Source organism: Arachis hypogaea, chromosome 20 (genome assembly GCF_003086295.3).
Source record: "Arachis hypogaea cultivar Tifrunner chromosome 20, arahy.Tifrunner.gnm2.J5K5, whole genome shotgun sequence".
NCBI classification, from domain to species: domain Eukaryota; kingdom Viridiplantae; phylum Streptophyta; class Magnoliopsida; order Fabales; family Fabaceae; genus Arachis; species Arachis hypogaea.
Window position 1 is genome coordinate 62427936 of NC_092055.1, and position 21289 is coordinate 62449224.

Genomic DNA, 21289 nt, shown 5'->3' on the forward strand with positions numbered 1-21289 from the left:
AATCATAGCACAAAATCAGAAAGGAAGACATAAAGCATGCGATTTAGTATGAATAAATGGGTAAAGAGTTGATAAAAACCACTCAATTGAGCACAAGATAAACCATGAAATAGTTGTTTATCAAAGGTTCAACATAGTTGTGTGCTCAAAGTTTAAATGCAAGGGTTGGTGTAAAGCTTAATTGAATGGGTCTGGGAAGTTTTTTTGGACGCTTCAGTGAGAATTCTAAGGCTGAACCACACGGATGGAATCACGATAATCAACTTGAAGACGGGTACAAAAAGCAAGATTTGGGACCCCGGAATTCATTCCAACAATCAACACTCTTGGGGCCTTGTCACTTGCTTTAACTTACTTAAAGGCTTTCTGCGCCTAGTTTGGGACCCGGAGGTTACTGGAAGTCCAAACGTTGGTGGAGATTTGGATGAATTCAAGCACAAGCCACCATAACAGGGAGCTCACCAAATGTCCAACTTAAGGACTTTAACTAAAAGTGCAAGGTGCGAGACAACCCACCATGGTATGATCGCTCCTTTTTCAATTTTAATTTTATTTCGTTTTGTTTGTTTTGAGTTTTATTTTATTCTATGAACCTGGAATTATTCATACATCTGCATCAGCATCTGCATACTGCATTCTACATTTTCATCATAAAAAAAATTTCGCACACAACGCGACAGCGTCGACGACGCGTCCGCGTCATATGTGCCTCAAGGAAGAAAAGATATTTTACAGAGAGTCACGCGACAGCGTGGCTGAAGGCGTGCCTTTAGCACAGATTGATCCACGCGACCGTGTCGATGACGCGTCCGCGTCATGTGAGAAAAATGCCTTCCACGCGTCCGCGTCACCCACGCGAATGCATGGCCCTCTGAAATTGACGTAAGAAAGGGTGCACGACCGAAAGTTGTGCTAGAGTGGTGCTGGACTGGTGCTGGAATGCACAAGCCTTACCACGCGGATGCATGGCTCACGCGTCCGCGTCATATCCCAATAATGGCCACTCACGCGATCGCGTCGACCACCGCGACCGCGTCACCCTGGAATTTGGCAAAAAAGAGTTTCGAACAGTGAGTTACGCGACTACGAGGCTGCCCTCGCACCAATCGCACCAATCAACTCACGCGACCGCATGCCCCACGCGTCCGCGTCATTTAGCAATCACGCCAACCGCGCGACAGCGTGACCACGCGTCCGCGTCGCATGCGGCGCACAGATTATCCAGATCAGCAAAATATCTTATCTTTTCTTCCCCAATCATAATTTCTTCTATCTTTTCTTCTTTCTTTTTTCTTTCTTACTTTATTTCTTTCACTTCTCATTCCTTTTCACCTTCATTCTATTTTACTTAATTTATTTGCATATTTCATTCATTGCATTTTAATTTAGTTTATATTTTTCTTTTCTTTTCTAAATTCATTATTTTGGTGTTGATTTTCTTATTTAACTGTTGCATCTTCTCTTGAATTATTTTGGGTGCTTAGTGACTTGTTTTATTCTGGTTAGGTAATATTATTTAGATCAATGCCAATCTTTTATACCTGTATTACCTTTACATTGACTTGAATTTATATTATCTCTCCTTACCCACACTCTCTTCCCTATTTTTGCAAATTTTTGCACTCTTGATTTGCCATGTACTTCTACTATTTTCTCACTTGCATGTTGTAGTTACCATGTAATTGAGACCCTCATTATTTGGCATTAACCAATCATATTTTATTTTATCTTTATTTCTGGTTACTGTTCTTCTTTTTCTCTTCTTTCAGGCTGGCCACCGAAGACGGAAAAAGGGAGAAACTTCTAAAAGGGGAGACAAACAAGTCCATCTGCACAATCCTTGATGAGAAAAGCGTCAGTTGAAGCAACCCGTCCACTTGCACATCTTAGCATGCACCGAGGACGGTGCAATCTTTAAGTGTGGGGAGGTTGATACTGATCTCCATGGGTTAGTCACTCTTCTATCTCAACACCAATGGCTTATTTTCCTTGTTAGTTGTTGCATTTGCATGTTTGATTGCATGATTATTTGATTTTGTGCATATTTTACCACTTGGTTGAAGTAATATTTTCTTTTTCAAGAAACTTTTTAGAGAATTTCACTAATTGAATAAAATTTAATGTTACACTTGTTTGAAGAAATATTATACTGGAACATGGTTTTGAGCTCGAACACAAAACCTATGAGAATTTTGAGCCTATTTGAATTGGTTGCATTTTACCAACCAATATTTTATTTTTGGTGTGTGTTTTTCTCTCTAAAATTGTGATCTTTGTCTTGCTTAATTCTATATTTCCATGGTTTGATGTATGCATACACTGACATGATTGAGGCCTTTATTTCACTGAGCTTACATACCCATATGGCCTTACCCTTTTCATTATTCTTTGCAAACCAATTTTGAGCCTATTTTACCCCTTTGTTCTTTACTTTAGCACATCATTAACTCTAAGCGAAAAACAATAATGTCCTTAATTTGAATCCTTGGTTAGCTTAGACTAGTGAGAGTGCTTATGATTTAAGTGTGGGAAAATTGGGTTTGGAAACATTTGGTTTGAGAATTGAGTATGTTAGAATTTTCTGAAAATGTGAAAGAAATGTTTAGGACATGATTCATTCATCCAATAATTTAATCATATTCATTGAGAAAAATAAAAGAAAAGAAAAAAAAAAGTGAGAAAAAGTGAGAATAAGTAAAGAAAAAGAGCAAATAAGTAAAAGGAGACAAATGCCCCAAAGTAAATGATGAAAGCAATGCATATGTACTGTACTCAAAATCAGATGCATGAATATGTGGAAAACATAGTTAATGGGCAATTAGATTTTGCATTGTAATTACATGGATTGTCTAAAGTTAGGTGAAAAGTTTAAGTTAATTAAGGATTCAGATTTTAGTCCACTTGGCCAAATACAATCCTACCTTGACCCTAGCCCCATTACAACCCTTAAATGACCTCTTGATATGTGTATCTGTGCATTAAATTTATGTTGATTGTTAGATAAAGAGCAAGCCTTAGAAAGTAATGTTAGTAGAGAATTGAGAGAATCGAACCTAAAACACTTGAGTGATTAGAGTGCATACACTCCCAGTGAGAGTTCGATGCTCGATTCTTTGTTCCCCGGCTTTCATGAGCTATTTTCTTCTACAAGCCTAATTGTACTTCATTTTTATGATTTGAATTAGTGAAATCCAGTTCATAGTTATTCTTGGAGAATTTATTTACTTTTAAACCAAGTAGGAAAAAGCATTCTTCATGTAGTTGGATTCATATAGATAGGTTGCATTTCATACATTCTACCATTCCTCTTCACCCCTTTATAGTTTCTCTTGAGCTTAACATGAGGACATGCTATTGTTTAAGTGTGGGGAGGTTGATAAACTACTATTTTATGGTTTATCTTATGCTCAATTGAGTGACTTTTATCAACTCTTTACCCACTTATTCATACTATTTGCATGGTTTTACATTTGCCTTCCTAATTATGTGCTATGATTGAAAACATGCTTCTTTGGCCTTTAAATTACTAATTTTAATCCTCTCTTATTATCATTCGATGCCGTGATATTTGTGTTAAGTGATTTCAGAGATTACAGGGAAGGAATGGCTTAGAGGATAGAAAGGAAGCATGCAAAAGTGGATGGAATACAAGAAACTGAAGGAACTGCTAAAGCTGTCCAGCCTGACCTCTTGGCACTCAAATGGTCATAACTTGAGCTACAGAGATCCAAATGGGATGGTTCCAGTTGCGTTGGAAAGCTAACGTCTGGGGCTTCGATTTAATATATAATTTACCATAGCTTTCTTGAAGCCAGGCGACGCGAACGCGTGGATCACGCGGACACGTTACCTGGCAGAAATGCAATCCACGCAAACGCGTGGACGACGCTTCTGCGTCACTTTCCCGCGACCTGTACGTACCAGAATACGCTGGAGGCAATTTCTGAGCTGTTTTTGACCCAGTTTTCGGCCCGAAAAATACAGATTAGAGGCTATAAAGTGGAGGAATGCATCCATTCATAATCATGTTCTCATAATTCACAATTTTAGGTTTTTAGATGTAGTTTTTAGAGAGAGAGGCTCTCTCCTCTCTCTTAGGATTTAGGATTAGGATTTCTCTTAATTTTAGGATTACTTCTCTTCAAGTACAGGCTTAATATTCCTTTAATTTATTTTCCACTTTTATTTTTTACTTTAAATTGTTATTTATCTTTTCAACTTGACTTATGCTACATTGATGTTATGATTTTCTTAATTAATATTATTTGAGGTATTTCAGTTTATGATTGTTTTATTCTATTTATAAATGCTTTTAATTTAATTTAGATATTTTCTTCCTTTTGGCTTTGGTTAAGTAATTGGTAATACTTGAGTTGTCAAACTCAGCAGTGGTTGAAATTGGCAGATTACTAATTGATCTAGGTCGCTCTAAAGCTAGTCTTCCCACAGGGATTAACTAGGAATTGAGGATCAAGCTAATTAGTCCACTTGACTTAACTAAGTGGGATTAAAATCCAATTCTCATCACACCTGATAAGGATAACTAGGATAGAAATTCCAAATTCTTATACCTTGCCAAGAGATTTTATTATTAATTTATTTTTCTTGTCATTTAAATTACTTGCTCCTTATTTCAAAAAACCCCCAATTTACAAAACTCATAACCAATAATAGGAACATACCTCCCTGTAATTCCTTGAGAAGACGACCCGAGGTTTAAATAATTGGTTATCAATTTTAAAGGGGTTTGTTACTTGTGACATCCAAAACGTTTGTAAGAAAGGACTTTTGTTGGTTTAGAAGCTATACTTGCAACGGAAATTTATTCTGAATTCTAGACCACGCAAAAGTTCTCTCTTCAGGGACCAAGCTTCATCTCCTCTCATGAGCAACTAGACCAAGGAATTGGCTATTGATCAAGATTGGGGAGATTGAGTTACCAAGGAATTGGGACTCAATCACTCATGATTGCCAAGAAAGGTCAATGAGTTGCATGATTGAAGATGAGATGAAATCAATTAATCCAAAGAATGCAATATCTCTTGATTCCAATGGTTATTTTATATTTCTTTCTTTTATTTATTTATGGTTATTTACATTTTCTGTACTTTACATTTTCAGCACTTTACTTTCCTGTACTTTACATTTATGCCATTTACTTTTTTGCACTTTATTGCTTTCCTTTACTTTCATGTCATTTATATTTCCTTGTTGCTTATCATCCAATTATGATAGTCTAACTAGAATAATCAATTAACTATTGTTTTCTTAATCCGTTAATCCTCGTGGGATTCAACCTCACTCTATTGTGAGTTATTACTTGACAACAATTCGGTATACTTGTCGAAGGAAAATTTGTAGCGATACAGATTTTACGTATCAACTACGGAGCAACATTTTGAGTACTGTGGGTCCTATGAAAATCAGAAGTTTTTCTCAGTTAGTAAACAAAAGTAGAGTGGATGACGATTGTGCGAGAAAGGCTATGCTAGAGAAAGGAGATCACAGGGGATCCTTCCAGAGAAACCAAAGCAAAAATTTCGCACCTACGGCCCAGAACTTTAAGCGAGGAGGCTATATTCCACCAATACCTCAAGGACAGAATGCTCACAGGAGAGGCAACAATAACAACAAAAATAAGTAGGGAAGAACATTTGGGAGTAATTGCAAACTGAGATGACTTGCGTGAGATGCGCGAGTTACCACTCAGGGACTCCGTGCAGAGAAGGGTTAGGAGTATGTTATGCCTGTGGGAGAGCCGGGCATTTGTCCTGGAACTATCCAGACAAGAAGAGGTATGATGCTGGGAGAGCACAGCATCCAGGACGAGTGTTCACTACATCTGCCGTGAGTACCGAGGGGTTTGATACACTGATTCAAGGGAACTGTGAAATAGTTGGAAAAACATTGAATGCTTTGTTTGATTCTGGAGCTACTCATTCATTCATAGCATTTGAGAAGGCCAGTGAATTATAGTTGAATATAGTTATGTTGAGTTATGATTTGAATGTGCATATGCTACCTCTAAAGCTGTTGTGCCAAGATTAGGTTTCCCACAAGTTTGATTTTGAGTCCAATAACGAGAGTTTATCCACGATGTGATTTGTTTGTCAATGACTGGTTTTGATCTTATCTTGGAATTGGATTGGTTATCTAAGAACCGTGTTCTGCTTGATTGTTTCAAAAGGTCAATACATTTTATGTCAGCAGGGTTGGGCTTGTATAGAGGAGCATACATGGGAACTCGAATCCGATATACGGAAGGACTATCCTCACCTCTTTTCAGGTAATTGAATTCGAATTTTGAGGAAAAAATTCTTAATTAGGTGGGTAGGATGTAAACCCCAAATAATTAGCGAATAATTTAATTATTAATCAAGAAAATTAGAAAATGGAATTTTATAGTTTAATGAGATAAAGCTAATTAAAATAAGAATTTTGACACTAATTTTAAAGAATTTGGCCCAAGATTAGATCGAACGGGCCAAGCTAGGCGAACCGGGCCCGAATTGGGCCCAAGGCCCAAGTATATAAGCCACGCTTCAGTCTTTTCTTCCCCAAAATGATGAGAATCACATTGAAGGGGCTGAAGAGAAGAAGAACACACCAAAAGCCTCACCTTTCAAATTTCAATTCTTAATAACTTTCAATCCGGAGCTCCGATCGCCGTACCGTTTGCGGCCACGGGACCACCGCACGGAGCTCTACGAATCTATCAGAGTAATTTCATAGGTAAGTCTCATCCCACCTTAGATGCTCTGTCCATAAATTTTCAAAAATTTATGAGAGTGTATGTTGAGGTTTTGTTGGTTTGGTGTTTTAGATTCGAATTAAACTTGCAGAAATTATTGGATCTAGCTTGCTTGAGCTGTGGGTTAGGTAATCATCCTCACCCTTGGTATATATGCATTGAATTAATGAGCTTTATGTTGATTTTGGTTGTAATTATGATCATAGAATGAAATTGATTGTTAGATGGAGTTAGTTTGAGAAATTGGAAGGTAGAGGGATAACCTTAGAGGCTGGGTTTTGCTTGGTAAGGGGATTTCAAAGCTTGAGGTGTGATATATAAGTGAAGTGTTTCGGTTTTTTTGGGGAATCGGCCAAGGTATGGTTTCAGTTTCTCGTAACTAAAATATAATCTTTCGTGAAAACTTGGGTTAGTTGACCGTAGGAAAAGAATTGAATTATTAATGTCGTTGATGATTGTGATGGATTGATATGCATAAGGATTAGTGAGTTTGAGGTTGTTGTTGGTGCTATATTGGTTATGATTTTGGTATTTTGTTTGATAGAGATAATTGATGATGTATATGATAATGATAATGATGATGATGTATATTGAACTTGGATTGTTGGATACGATAATGATGAGGATGTATATTGAAAATGTTGCATTGAATTGAATTGTTAGATTTAGAAATGATGTGGTAAATTGGTGTATTGAGAAATGATGTGGTATAGTTGAGGTTGGTTTTGAGCCATTATGGTAAGTTCTAAAAATGGTTAAAATTGAATTGTTATGAAAACTAAGGTTTAGCAATCTTTGGAAATTGTTGTGAAAAGTTGAATTTAGACCGAACTTTGACGAGACATGACTCAGCTTCCGGACCCCCAAACTGTTTCAAACTAGTTTCAACAATTCTCGTTCTTTAAATTTCTTCCTAGCTGCTTAGCATTAGTAGGTATTAGCACTATGGTTTCCAATTTAAATGGTTTCAATTTCAACTAATATGTAGTTGATAGTCAAGGTTGTGTAATTAACACCTGGGCTAATATTATTAACCGAGCTGTCTCATATTAAAATTGGGTCCATGAAGTTTACACTGTTCAAAGAATGGATGTAAAATATTTTAAAACAAAAAAGTTATGCGCATCGGATGTTCGGTGTGCAAAACTGAAATTCTGCAGCACGTAGCCAATTGGCCAACTAGCAGAATTCACGTACGTGGCCACGTGCATGCGATGCAGCCATTCCCTTTGGGTTTGGTTTCTCGCATACGCAAGCAAGTGCATGCATACGCGAGCAATGGATTTTTGAGGGGTTTTGTACGTGAACACTCGCATGCGACGCAGCCGTTCCCTTCGTGTTTGGTTTCCCGTGTACGCGAGCCTCTTCTATGCGTACACGGAACCCCTGAAATCAGCAAAGTGAGTTTTTTGTTTTAAAATGCAATTTTGAACCTCTAAACCTCTATTTTCACTCTTTTAGCCCCTAAACCTTAGTTGTATGTTGAATGGTGAGAAGAAAGTATGGAGGAATGGTAACTTGGAGATGAAGAAATTTTGAGAAGTGATGAATTATGTACGAGAAGTGCAGAGAATGATACGCATATGATGAATATGGCTATTATGAATGATAACTGAATGATTATGATGATTATAAATGAATATGAATTGTTATGTGGCTTATGCACTTCTTTATCTGAGATACGAGTTTCTCTGGGTAGATGCCGTGGCATGCCACTAGGTGCTCCAGGTTTAGACTCGATACTCTGTTAACCCTACGTCACAAAATGTGGCCAGGCACTTTAACTCCCCAAAAATTCTCCCGATGAGTTGAATTTATTTATATTTGAGAAAAAGCTATGCATAGACTCTTGGGGATGCACACACGAGGGACTGTCCAAGGTGTAGCAGCTAGACATGTCGGGTTGCCTTGATAACAGACAGATGAGACTCATCAGCCATAGGACAGGCATGCGTTATATGCATCTATATGTTTGTTTGGTGTGCTTTGTTTGGAATGCCTAACTGATCTCATAAACTACTTGCTACTTGTTTATCCGCTGTAACTGAATTTTAATTGTGATTTCGTTGCATGTAATATCTGTATTTGAGAGTAAATTATTCCAATGGTGGTTGGGAGGTTCGGAGGAGTTGGAAATGGGAGTGTTAGACTAGAATGAATATCCTTAGTTACTTACCTAAGTTATTTTGGTTTAGATGTATTTTATATGATTAAATCAAATGTCAGAAGTTGTAGGATTGCCTTTGGCTTTTTCGGTACATATATGTTACTTATGTGGGCACTGTTACCATGTTGAAAATCTCTGGTTCTTACCCCATACATATTTTGTGGTTTTTAGATGCAGGACGTGAGGCACCTTACTGAGGCATTCGGGAAGTTTTCTGAAGAGAAGGATTCTAGCTTTTGGGGATTCTACTATGGTTTTTGATATATATGTAGATACTTTATATCTCCATTGTATATATTATGTTTTATCCCTCTTAGAGATTGATTTGGAGAAACAGGTTCTGTAAACAGTATATTAGGTCATTTTGGGATTCTCATGCATATATGTACATATGTTTATATGCTCTATCTGGCTTTAAACTTCGTGAGCCAGGTCAGAAGCCTCGTTATCTATATTTTGGAACTCTCTTGTATATATATATATATATATATATATATATATATATATATATATATATCCATGCTTAGTTTACTCTTATCTTGCTTCGGTTAAGTTAACGTTTACTAGAGTGATGCGCCCTTTTTGTTTAACGCTTTTGTTTTAACCTTCCTTCAAAGGCTCCTAGATAATACTTCTTTTTAAGTATATTATATATAAGATTTTACTTTTATAGATCGTAATACCTCACCACCTCAGTTTTTTAACTTAAGCATAAGACTCTGTGTGGTAGGATGTTACAAGTGATTTGTGGAATTTGAGGTTGTGTGAGTTGAGGTGCTTGGGCTTGCCTTTAGTGAGGGAGTTGGTATCTTTGGCCTTGATTTTGTTGTTGGAATTGAAGGTTTTGTTGGTTACGGTATTGTTGGGAATTGTTGTTCCACCTTTGATTTGAACTATCTCTCCATCCTTGATTGTAATTATCTCTCCAGCCTTGGTTTGAATGATCTTGCCAACCTTGATTTGAGGTATCTTGCCAACCTTGATTACATCACCCTTGGTTGTAATTATTCCTCTGTTGACAAGGGCCTTGGTTTGAATGGTTGAAGTATGGGTTGGTTGCCGCTGATGAGCGGATATTTTATATACTTTTTGGCATCATTTTCATATAGTTTTTAGTCTATTTTATTTAATTTTTATTAAGTTTTCATAGGTTTTACTATAAAATTCACACTTTTGGATTCTACTTTGATTTTGTGTGTTTTTGTGTAATTTCAGGTATTTTCTGGCTGAAATTGAGGAGCTGGAGCAAAAGTCTGATTCAGAGACAGAGAAAGCACTGCAGATGCTGTCTGGATTTGACCTCCTTGCACTTAGAAGAGCTTTTCTAGAGCTACAGAAGTTCAAATGGAGCATTATTAATGGCTATGGAAATCTGACTTCCAGATCTTTCCATCAACATATAATAGTCCATATTTTGCTTCAGAATAGAAGGCCAAAAACTGGCGTCTAACGGCAGCCTTCTGCCCCATTCCAGGCGTCCAGCGCCCAAAGAGGAGACCAGCGCCCAAACACCCAAAGAGGACCACCTAGCAAGCATTCAATGCCCTAGAGGCCTCCTAGCATGTGGATCTCATCAAAGCTCAGCCTAAACACTCACCAAATGGGCCCAAAAGTGTATTTTAGCACTAAAAGACTGTTTTACCCTTTTTTATGTAATCCCTAGTCATTAGTTTAGTATTTAAAGAACTTTTACAGCTCTCATTAGGGGGATGCACACACTTTATGCCATATTTTTTGTGTATCATTGTTTTTTCCTATCTTTATGATTTTCTAAACCTCCTAGGTTGAGAGGAGGAGCCCTGCTGAGTTATATGAATTAATAAAAGTATTACTATTTCTCTTCAATCCGTGTTTGATTCAATTCTAAGATGTATATTCATTCTTCAACTTGATGAATGGGATAATCAGTGACAATTAGCTCCGTTCTTCATACTAAGACCGCATGCCTAACAACCACCCTTGTCTTCTAGGGTTCGTGTGAATACGTGACTGGAAAGCATCGAACTGCCAGCTTGATTATACATCTCTTAGAGACTAGAACCCAAAGATGCAACATTCTCTGATCCGGAAGATTAGACCTTGTCTGTGGCATTTTGAGTAGGATCATTAAGGAGAATGAACTGTAAGAGCTTCGCCCTTGTTCAGATTGAATGATCGCTGACCCGGTGTTTGATCTGAAGCAGTGGAAATTAATAACCATGGCCATACGGCGTTGATCACATGCAGCTTGGCATAGAAGAAATCATTCACAATTGAAGAAGACAGTAATACCAGAGTTAATCCAGAAGGACAAAGCAACTCCAAGTCTTAACCACCTTCTTACCATAGTTTACACAACTTCAAACCAAATTCAAACCAATAACTCTTCTATCTGCATTACTAGGATCTGCAAGATAACCATAGCTTGCTTCAAACCACAATCCTCGTGGATCGACCCTGACTCGCTCAGGTATTACTTGGACGACCCAGTGCACTTGCTGGTTCAGTTGTACGAAGCATGGGGATTCATGCACCATGTTTTTGGTGTCGTTACCGGGGATTGTTTGAGTTTGGACAACTGACGGATTATCTTGTCCCTAGATCAGGTATTGTCTTTAATTTGGTTAGCTTTTATTTTTATTTTCTTCTTCTTTATTTTCGAAAAAGATCAAAAACTTTTTCAAAATTTTTTTCTTTTCTCTGTTTAATCTTTGTTTTTGGTCTGAGTCTTTTGTTTTTGTTCTTGTTGAATTTTCGATTTTTTTGAGTCCTTTGTCTAAAAAATTTTCAAAAAGAGTTTCTTTTATTTGATTCTTGTGTCCATCTTTAAGTTTGGTATTTTCTTTATTTTTTCAAAAATTTTGTCCTTGGTTTTCAAAATTTTTAAGTTTGGTGTCTTTTGCATGTTCTTGTGTTCTTTGAATTCTTTGAGTTTCTTCTTTGTGTTTGGTTGCGCTTGTACGCAAAACCCACACTATTTCATACAACAGCAGCAGTACCAGCAAGTGCACTGGGTCGTCCAAGTAATACTTGAGCGAGTCAGGGTCGAAGTTACTTTGTTATTCTGAAGTAACTCTGGTACTACTGTCTTCTTTGCTTGTGAATGATCTTCTTCTATGGTAGGCTGTAAGTGATCAAAGCCATGCCAACAGTTCGTGATCTCCTCTGCTACAGAATGAACGCTAGGGCCCTTGATATTCAATCCAATGGAGGATGAAGCGCATAGCAATCCATTCTCTTGGTGATCCTACTCAAAACTCTACAAAAAAGGTAGAATCTTTCAGATCAGAGAACACTGCTTCTTGAATCTAGCCTATACCACGGAGACCTTAATCTCCCCGAAAAATTGGCTAAACTGGTGTCTCGAGAAGTCCCCAACGAAATCGTGGATTAACCGTCTGAGAGATGTAAATCCATAACTGTTGGCTCGTGCTTTCCGGCCAAGTATTCACACGAACTCAAGTAGATGCGGGTGTTTGTTAGGCACATTCGTCTTAATGTGATGAACAGAGCCAATTTGTCAGATCATCTTGTTCATCACGATGAAGATCGGGATATACATCTTAGAGATAGATCAGACACGGATTGAAGAAGAAGAAATAGTACTTTAATTAATTCATAGGACTCAGCAGGGCTCCTCCCGTCAACCTAGGAGATTTAGAAATTCATACTGAAAATAAAACAAAGATAAAAACGTGTATGGAGCTCTCCTGAATCGAAGAGTGATGAAAAGTGGTCTAAAGACTCTGAGTTACATAAAGTTAATCCTTTAAATACTAATCAGATGACTAGTAAGGGTAAAACAATCTATTTAGTGCTAAAATCCACTTCTGAGGCCCACTTGGTGAGTGTTTGGGCTGAGATTTGATGAGATACACGTACATTGAGGTCTCTTAGCCGTGGAATGCAAGACAGGGGCCCTTTTTGGGCCTTTGGATGTTGGGCTCTGCTCTTTGGGCGCTGGACATCTGGAAGGGGGCAGGAAGCTGGTGTTGGACGCCAGTTTTGGGACTTCTAATACGAAGAAAAGTATGGACAATTATATATTGCTGGAAAGGTCTGGAAGTCAGATTTCCATAGCCATTGAGAGCGCTTCATTTGAACTTCTGTAGCTCCAGAAAAGCTCTTCTGAATGCAGGCAGGTCAGATCTGGACAGCATCTGCAGTGCTTTCTCTGTCTCTGAATCAGACTTCTGCTCCAGCTCCTCAATTTTAGCAAGAAAATACCTAAAATTGCCCAAAAACACAAACTCATAGTAGAATCCAAAAATGTGATTTTAACACTAAAACCTATAAAAACTTAATAAAAACTAAATAGAAACTACTAAAAACTATATGAAAATGATGTCAAAAGGCGTATAAAATATCTGCTCATCACAACACCAAACTTAAACTGTTTCTTGTCCCCAAGCAACTAAAAACACAGTAGGATAAAAAGAAAATTAAGATACAATAAATTTCTAAGTTTCAAATGAAGCTTAGTTAAAATCAGATGAGCGGGACTTAGTAGCTTTTTGCTTCTAAACATTTTTGGCATCTCACTATCCATTGAAACTCAGAGATGTGGGCATCTTTAGGAACTTAGAATTCAGATGATATTATTGACTCTCCTAGTTAAGCTTATTTTGATTCTTGAACACAGCTTTCAGAATCTTGGCCGTGAACCTAAGTACTATGTTTTCCAGTATTACCACCGAATATATTCATGCCACCGACACTTTACCTGGTTGAACCTTTTCAGATTGTGACTCAACTTTGCTAAAGTCTCCAGATAGAGGTGTCCAGAGTTCTTAAGCACACTCTTTTTGCTTTGGACCATGACTTTAACCGCTCAGTCTCAAGCTTTTCACTTGACACCTTCACGCCACAAGCATATGGTTAGGGACAACTTGGTTTAGCCGTTTAGGCCAGGATTTTATTTCTTTGGGCCCTCCAATCCACTGATACGCAAAGCCTTGAGTCCTTTTATCCTTGCCTTTTGGTTTAACGGGTTACTGGCTTTTTCAATCTGCCCTCATTTTCCTGCATTTTTTGGGTAGTAATGGATTTTTTTATTATTATTTTTTTTTCTTTCGCCATTTTTTTTCTTTCTTGCATGCATATAATTTTTTCTTTTGCAACATGCTTTTTCTTTTGCTTTTTATTGCTTTTTCTTGCTTCAAGGATCAATTTATGGATTTTTCAGGTTACCAATAATACTTTTCCTTTTTCCTTATTCTTTCAAGAGCCAACATTCATAAATTTTAACTTCAAATATGCACTGTTTATTTCATACATTCAGTAAACAAAAGCAAATGACACCACATCAAACTAATTAAACTAATCTAATTTTAAACTTAAAATTCATGCATCTCTCAGTTCTTTTCAATAAAAATTTTCATTTAACCAAGGTGAGAGATATATGGAACTTTTTACAACTTAAAGATATCAATGCAAATGACCATGCAACTAGAGCAAGAAAACAGAAAATAAAATAAACAGAAAATAGAAAAATAACAGACAAGGAGATAAAGGGAACGAATCCACCTGGATGATGTGGCTAATGCTCCTCCTTGAGGATCCCATGTAGTGCTTGATCTCTTCTATGTCACTCTTTTGTCTTTGTTGAGGCGGCTCCACAGGCTCTTGTGCATGCTTCCTAGTTTGCTCCATCCTCTTCTTCTATACTTAAGAATGGTAGAAGTCACAAAGCAAAGCTTTGGCAACACCAAACTTAAGAGTTTTGCTCGTCCTCGAGAAAATATGATCAATGGGGAAGAAGGTGGGGTAGGTGGAGCTTCTTTGGGACCTCTTGGTCCTGAGAGGGTAGGGAATTCCAGATTCCTTGCTTCTCTGCACTAGCATTTGAACGCCCAGAGGCTGCTCCCTAGCTGGCGATCAATGCCAGCAATGCTCCCCTCTTGGGATGTTGAACGCCCAGGAGGGCTTTCTCACTGGTGTTCAACTTTAACACTCCACTTGAAGTGTTCTGTTTTCATTGCTATGAAATCTATCTCTGGACTAATGCACATGATCATGACTCTGATAACTGAAAGAAAAAACAAAAAGAACATAAATGGTTGAGTAAAATTGGGTTGCCTCCCAACAAGCGCTCTTTTAAAGTCACTAGCTTGACCTTCAACTCCTTAAAGAGGTGAGTAAGGGCTTAGATTTTCGCCCCTGACAGTGAATTTTCTGCCTGTCATCTCATGAATGAGCTCTACATGCTCGAGAGATAGGACACAGCTCACTGTATGTGGTAAGGCTGGCTTCTTAGTAAAGACAACTCTCATGCCAGGTGGGAGGCCTTCAGTTGGAACTTTCTTGTCCTTCCAACCTATAGGTACTTTCTTTTTAGTACCTTTGTGCTTAGAGCTTGTTGAGGGCTGCCCAACACCAAACTTAGAATTGATGTCTGGGGGCTCTGCAGAGCTCTGCACAGAAAGAGAGGGTTGGCACACTAGGTGTTGCACAGTTGTCTCTCTTTTAGAGGGAGAATTGGGGTGAGGCATCTTGAATAAGATGTGGTCCTCCCCTAACTTTAGGGTTAATTCTCCCTTAGCCACATCAATGATAGCATTGGCTATGGCTAGGAAAGGTCTTTAAAGGATGACACAGTCATCCTCATCCTTTCTTTTGTCCAAGATAATGAAGTTTGCAAGGATGTAGTGGTTTTCAACTTTAACCAACGCATCCTCTACTAAGCCATATGGCTTCTTCATGGTCTTGTCTGCCATCTTTAAAGAGACGTGTGCAGCTTGTACCTTAAGGATTCCCAACTTCTCCATTACAGAGAGTGGCATGAGGTTAATACTTGACCCTAGGTCACACAGAGCCTTTTCAAAGGTCATAACGCCTATGGTGCAAGGAATCAGAAAGCGTCCAGGGTCTGGAAGCCTCTGAAATAGCTCTTGCTAAACCAAAGCATGTAGTTCTTTGGTGAGCAGTGGAGGTTCTTCCTCCAGAGGCTTTGTACCAAATAGCTTGGCATTCAGTTTCATTAGAGCTACTAGGAAATAAGCAACTTGCTCTTCCCTAGTGTCTTCATCCTCACTTGAGGATGAGTAGTCATCAGAACTTATGCACTGTAGAAGTGCATTTAAAGGAACCTCAATTGTCTTTATGGTTTCTTTTGGTTCTGTGCTAGAGGGTTCTTGAGTGGGATCTGAGCACTCAATGGGTGTGCTTTGATTGGCATTCAACACCAGTCCCTCTAGCATTCTGGGCATTGAATGCCCAGTGAAGGCTTCTTTATTGGCGTTCAGTGCCTTCCCATTCTCCTTTAATTCGGCCTCAATCTCCATGGTTATGGCCTTGCACTCTTCTCTAGGATTAATCTCAGTATTACTGTGAAGAGTGTCAGGAGGGATCTCAGGGATCCTCTTGCTCAATTGACCAACCTATACCTCTAAGTTTCTAATGGAGGACCTTCTTTCATTAATAAAACTGTGGGTGGTCTTAGTGAGGCTGGAGACTAGAGTGACTAAGTCAGAGAGGCACTACTTAGAGGTAATAACTTCCCACACTTAAACATTAGCATGTCCTCATGCTGAGTTCAAGGAGACAAAGAGAATGAATAAGGGAAAGTAAGACTCATAAAATGCAACCTCAATATGAATGCAACTATATGGTGAGATGATTCTGTCTACTTGGTTAAAAATAAACAAGTTCTCCAAGACAAACATAGTTCAGATTCCACTAATTCAAATCATACAGTAAAGACAAGTAAACTTGTAAGAGGATAGCTCATAAAAGCAAGGAACATAGAATCAAGCATTGAACCCTCACTAGTAGTGTATATCACTCTAACTCTCAAGTGTCTAGGGTCAATCACTCTACTCTTCCCTAGTCATGCTTTCTAAACTTTATTCTTCATCTAACCAATCAATAAATATTTAGTATATCAATGCAAACATCATGAGGTCTTTTCAGGGTTCTACTGGGGCTAAGGTAAAGGTGAGGATACATGTATGGCCAAGTGAGTTATAATATGAATCTTTGACTAACCTAAGCTCTAACCTAACACAGACACACGCTCTATGTAATTCTAAAATCATACTTAGCTACCCAATATTCCCACTTTTGTATAATTCCCATACTCATGTACCAAATTTTCTTTAATTTTATCACATATGCATTGATCTTTTATTAAAACTTAACATTGGGGTAATTTTGTCCCCTTATTCACTTATTTACTTAATTAATTGAATATATATATATTTTTTTATTTTTTATTTTATTTTATTTTATTTTTTTTGAATCATAAAAGCAAATGTAACATATCAATGCACATAGATTTTTAATTTTTCTGGTCTTATATGAGTAGGTACCCAAATTTTAAATATTTTGTCAATGGAACACTGTATACTTTCATCAACCCAAGTTCCCACAGTTCCCCACACTTAATTGATACACAATTTCTAACTTAAGCTAACCAAATATTCATTTGGGGTAATTAGTTGTTTTTCTGCTTAAGGCTAGTGATGTGGTAAAATATAGAACAAATGGGGATTAAAAGGCTCAAGGTGGCTAATAAAGGTGATTGAAAGGGTAGGCTGTTTGGGATAAGTGAGCTACAACAAATGATGGCCTCAGTCATATGCAAGCATGTAAATATACTAAACAATGGACATATAGAATGGAACAAAGCAAAGATTGTAGTCCTAGAGAAGATAACACACAACAATAAAATATTATGGTTAAATAATGTAACCATGTAGTTAAGCTCAAGTCTCATAGGTTGTGTGTTCTTACCTATAATTCATGTTCCAAAAACAACTTAAAACGAGTTTAACAAAAATTTTCAATTTAAATTAACGAAATGCTATAAAAAGAGTCTTGAAAAGAAACTCATCACTTTAACCAAGCAAAACATACATGCAGACGATTATAATCATGCAATCTATCCTATCTAATAAAAGAAAAACTAAAAATATTGGTGTTAAGAGCTAGAGAAGTTACCTCCGGAAGTCAGGGACTGACCTCCCCACACTTAAAACTTGGCACGGTCCTCCATGGCATCAGTAAGGAGCAAGGGAGTGCTGGAAGCATCGCCTCCGGTGTTTGGTTCGCCTTGGCTGCCTGTGCAACTGGATGAAGGAGAGTTTGGGGTGTCCTTTGGTTCTGGCGGTGGGTGTGTACCAAGTATGAGATGGTGGAGTGGAGGAGGGTAGAGTGAAGGAGGGAGGAGGATCCAAAGATGGATCTGCAGGCCGACTTGCAGAGGGAACTGGCGGCCTGATGTACTTCCCATTTGGGACATACTGATCGGCTATGGGATCATGACCTTCGTGTCGCCCGCCTAAAAGGACACACCTGCTGCAGAGACTAAATCTGAAACCAAAGCGGGGAAGGTCAGGTTACCCGCTATCTGTACGTGTCCCATGGCAGCCTGGATGTGTCGGGGCAGGTTGAGGGGTTACTCTGTCAAGATGCACCAGATGAGGACAGCCATGTCTGCTGTGAAGGTCGACTCGTGAGTGTTCAGAAAGACATAGTGGGACATGATTTGGGCCCACACGCGAGCCTCCAGGGTGAGTGACTGGGCTGAGATGCTCTTAGGGCGAGTCTTATGCTGTCCGTAAATCCACTTGCTGCCAGGTTGTGCTATGACACCAAGGACGCTCTTGATAGGCGTCCCATCCCTCTCGACTAGGTAGAAGGTCCAATGCTCTTTGTATGGCACTCTCGGAGACAGGGACTTGCTGATGACGAACGTAGACAGTTTGCAGAGTAGGCGAGTGGAAGTTTGAGTAAAACTCAACGACCCATGATAAGTTGGTCTCTTGCGGCTGTCGTTTCAAAAATCCCCACTGTCTCCTTTCTATGCAGGGCTCCACAAAATCAACAATGTGTGTTGGGACAATGATCAGACGCTCATTATTGTAGTTCCTCTCAGCTAGGATGGGGAACATCTATTCGCAATAACGGTTAGCAAACCGTGTGGAGTCGCGGGCGGGAAAGGCTTTCTCTGATTCATCAACTTTAATGATCCTCTTCACCCGCTTTATTGGTGACTTGACACTGGTAGATGGAGGTGCCTTTGCCAGTGTTCTTTTAGTTCTCTCCTTGCTGGGACCTTGTCAGGGGCCTTCTATTTTCCTTTCTTGGTACCCATGTCTAAAGAAGAAAGAAAAGGAAGAATATTAAATATAGATACTAAGACTGGAAGGGAGAAAATTCCAAGTGATAATGAATGCCAAAGGAAGGATGTTAGCCCAACAACATGGTAGCTACAATATGTATGTAAAATAACAATAAAGATCAAAAAGGCAATTCATAAACTTAGATGCAAGATGGTAAATGCATGCAAGTAATAGGCATGAGAAGCATGAATCAAGCATCAAGTAATAAGTGTGCCAAAGAAAAGAGCATATGTAATGATGAAAATTGTGAATAATAATCTCAAATACATGTGGAATCCAAGTGTTGTGAAAAGGAGGCATATAAGTAAAAAAGTAAAAGAAAATAGGATTCCAAGTGCCATAAAAGCTTTTTCACAAACACGTGGTGTGCAAGGGATCATAATAATGAAAATAATGTAATCCAAATATATAAGAGAGCCCAAAATAAAATATCAATTATCGAATCACTCCTCATAATGTTCACAAGCTTCATTAAAGTAAGGTAAGACCCAAATAAAATTCCAACACCAACATGAAAACTGCATGGAAAAAGAAAGAAAGAAATCATGAATGTAAAAGAAAAAGAAGAAGGAAACATAAAGTAGGATAATAATGAAAGAAAAGTAAATGGAGAAGAAGAGAAGAACCTTGATGAAGAAGATGAAGAAGGGAAGGGGAAAGTAATAGAATGTAATAAAGAAGAAGGGAGAAGAAAGAAAGAAGAAGAAGAAGATAATTATGATTGAGAAGAATTCGGATTACACGGGTGGAAGATGTGAAATTAGGCGCTGAAGTGTTTAAGTTGTGCACCGCATGCGACGCGTACGCGTGCTTCACGCGTACGCGTGGATCGCCCCTTTTTCAATCGACGCGTGTGCGTCAGGGACGCGTACGCGTGACTTGAATTGTGCAATTGGCGCGGAGGCTGCCACGTTCACGCACAACTCTCTGTTCATTACACGCGTTTGCAAAAATTTGGGGCGACGCGTGCGCGTCAGGGACGCGTACGCGTGGATGGGCTGGATGGCAAAACGACCCGTATGCATCAGGGATGCGTACGCATCAGGGATGCCTACGCGTGATAGGATTTGTGCGCCTAGCACAGTTCCAGCACCACACCATCACAACTCTCTGCCAAAATCCTCATTTACACCGATTTCATCATCCACGCGTGCGCGTGCTTGACGCGTCCGCGTGGTGTGCCAAAATTTCGATCGACGCGCACGCATCAGAGACGCATACGCGTGAGTCAGTTTGTGCGCAATGCACCCGTCCTGCGCCACTCCCGCGCAACTTTCTGTTCAATCTTGATTTTGCACGCACATGCATATGACGCGTCCGCGTCAGTGACGCTTGCGCGTCGTATGCATTTTTTTTTATATGCAGAATGTAGTATGCAGGTAATTCATGCAGAGATAAGAAATGGATACTGAGAAAAAAAATCAAAATAAAATAAAATAATGTTAAGAAGAAAAATTGAAAGATCGTACCATGGTGGGTTGTCTCCCACCTAGCACTTCTCTTTAACGTCCTTAGGTTGGACGGTCCACTAGCTCAGTCTTCTGCTGTGGGTGGATCCTCCAAGAGGAAGATCTCCAGCTCTTTGTTTTTCTTCATCTTCTCACCATGGTACAACTTTAAGCGATGTCCATTGACCATGATGAATTTGGAGCTTGAAGGATGACTGAAGAACTGAAGATTGATGGTTTAGAAGTTATAGTAAACTATCGTTGCAAGTATAGTTACTAAACCAAGCAATCAACCTTTCTTACAAAAGTTTTGGTTGTCACAAGTAACAAACCCCTTAAAAATTGATAACCGAGTATTTAAACCTCGGGTCGTCTTCTCAAGGAATTGCAGGGAAGTATGTTCTTATTATTGGTTATGAGTCTTGTAAATTGGGGGTTTTGAAAGTAAGGAAGCAGTATGTTGAATGATAATAAGAATAAAATAAATAACTATAAAATAGACTCTTGGCAAGGTATGAAAACTGGAAGTCCTATCCTGGTTATCCTTATCAATTGTAATGAGAATTGGATTTTTCTTCCACTTTGTTAACCTCTAACTATGAAGGTGAGTTAAGTGGATGAATTAATTTTTAATCCTCAGGTCCCAGTCTTTCCTTGGGAAAAGTTAGAGTTATTGGAACTCGAATTAATTCTTGAAGAATTCCAATTTTCAATCAACAATGAGTTTGATAACTCAAGAGTCACCAATTATTTAACCAAAGCCAAAAGGGAAAATATCTAAATTAAATTAAAAGCATTCATATAAATAAAGCAAAGCAAA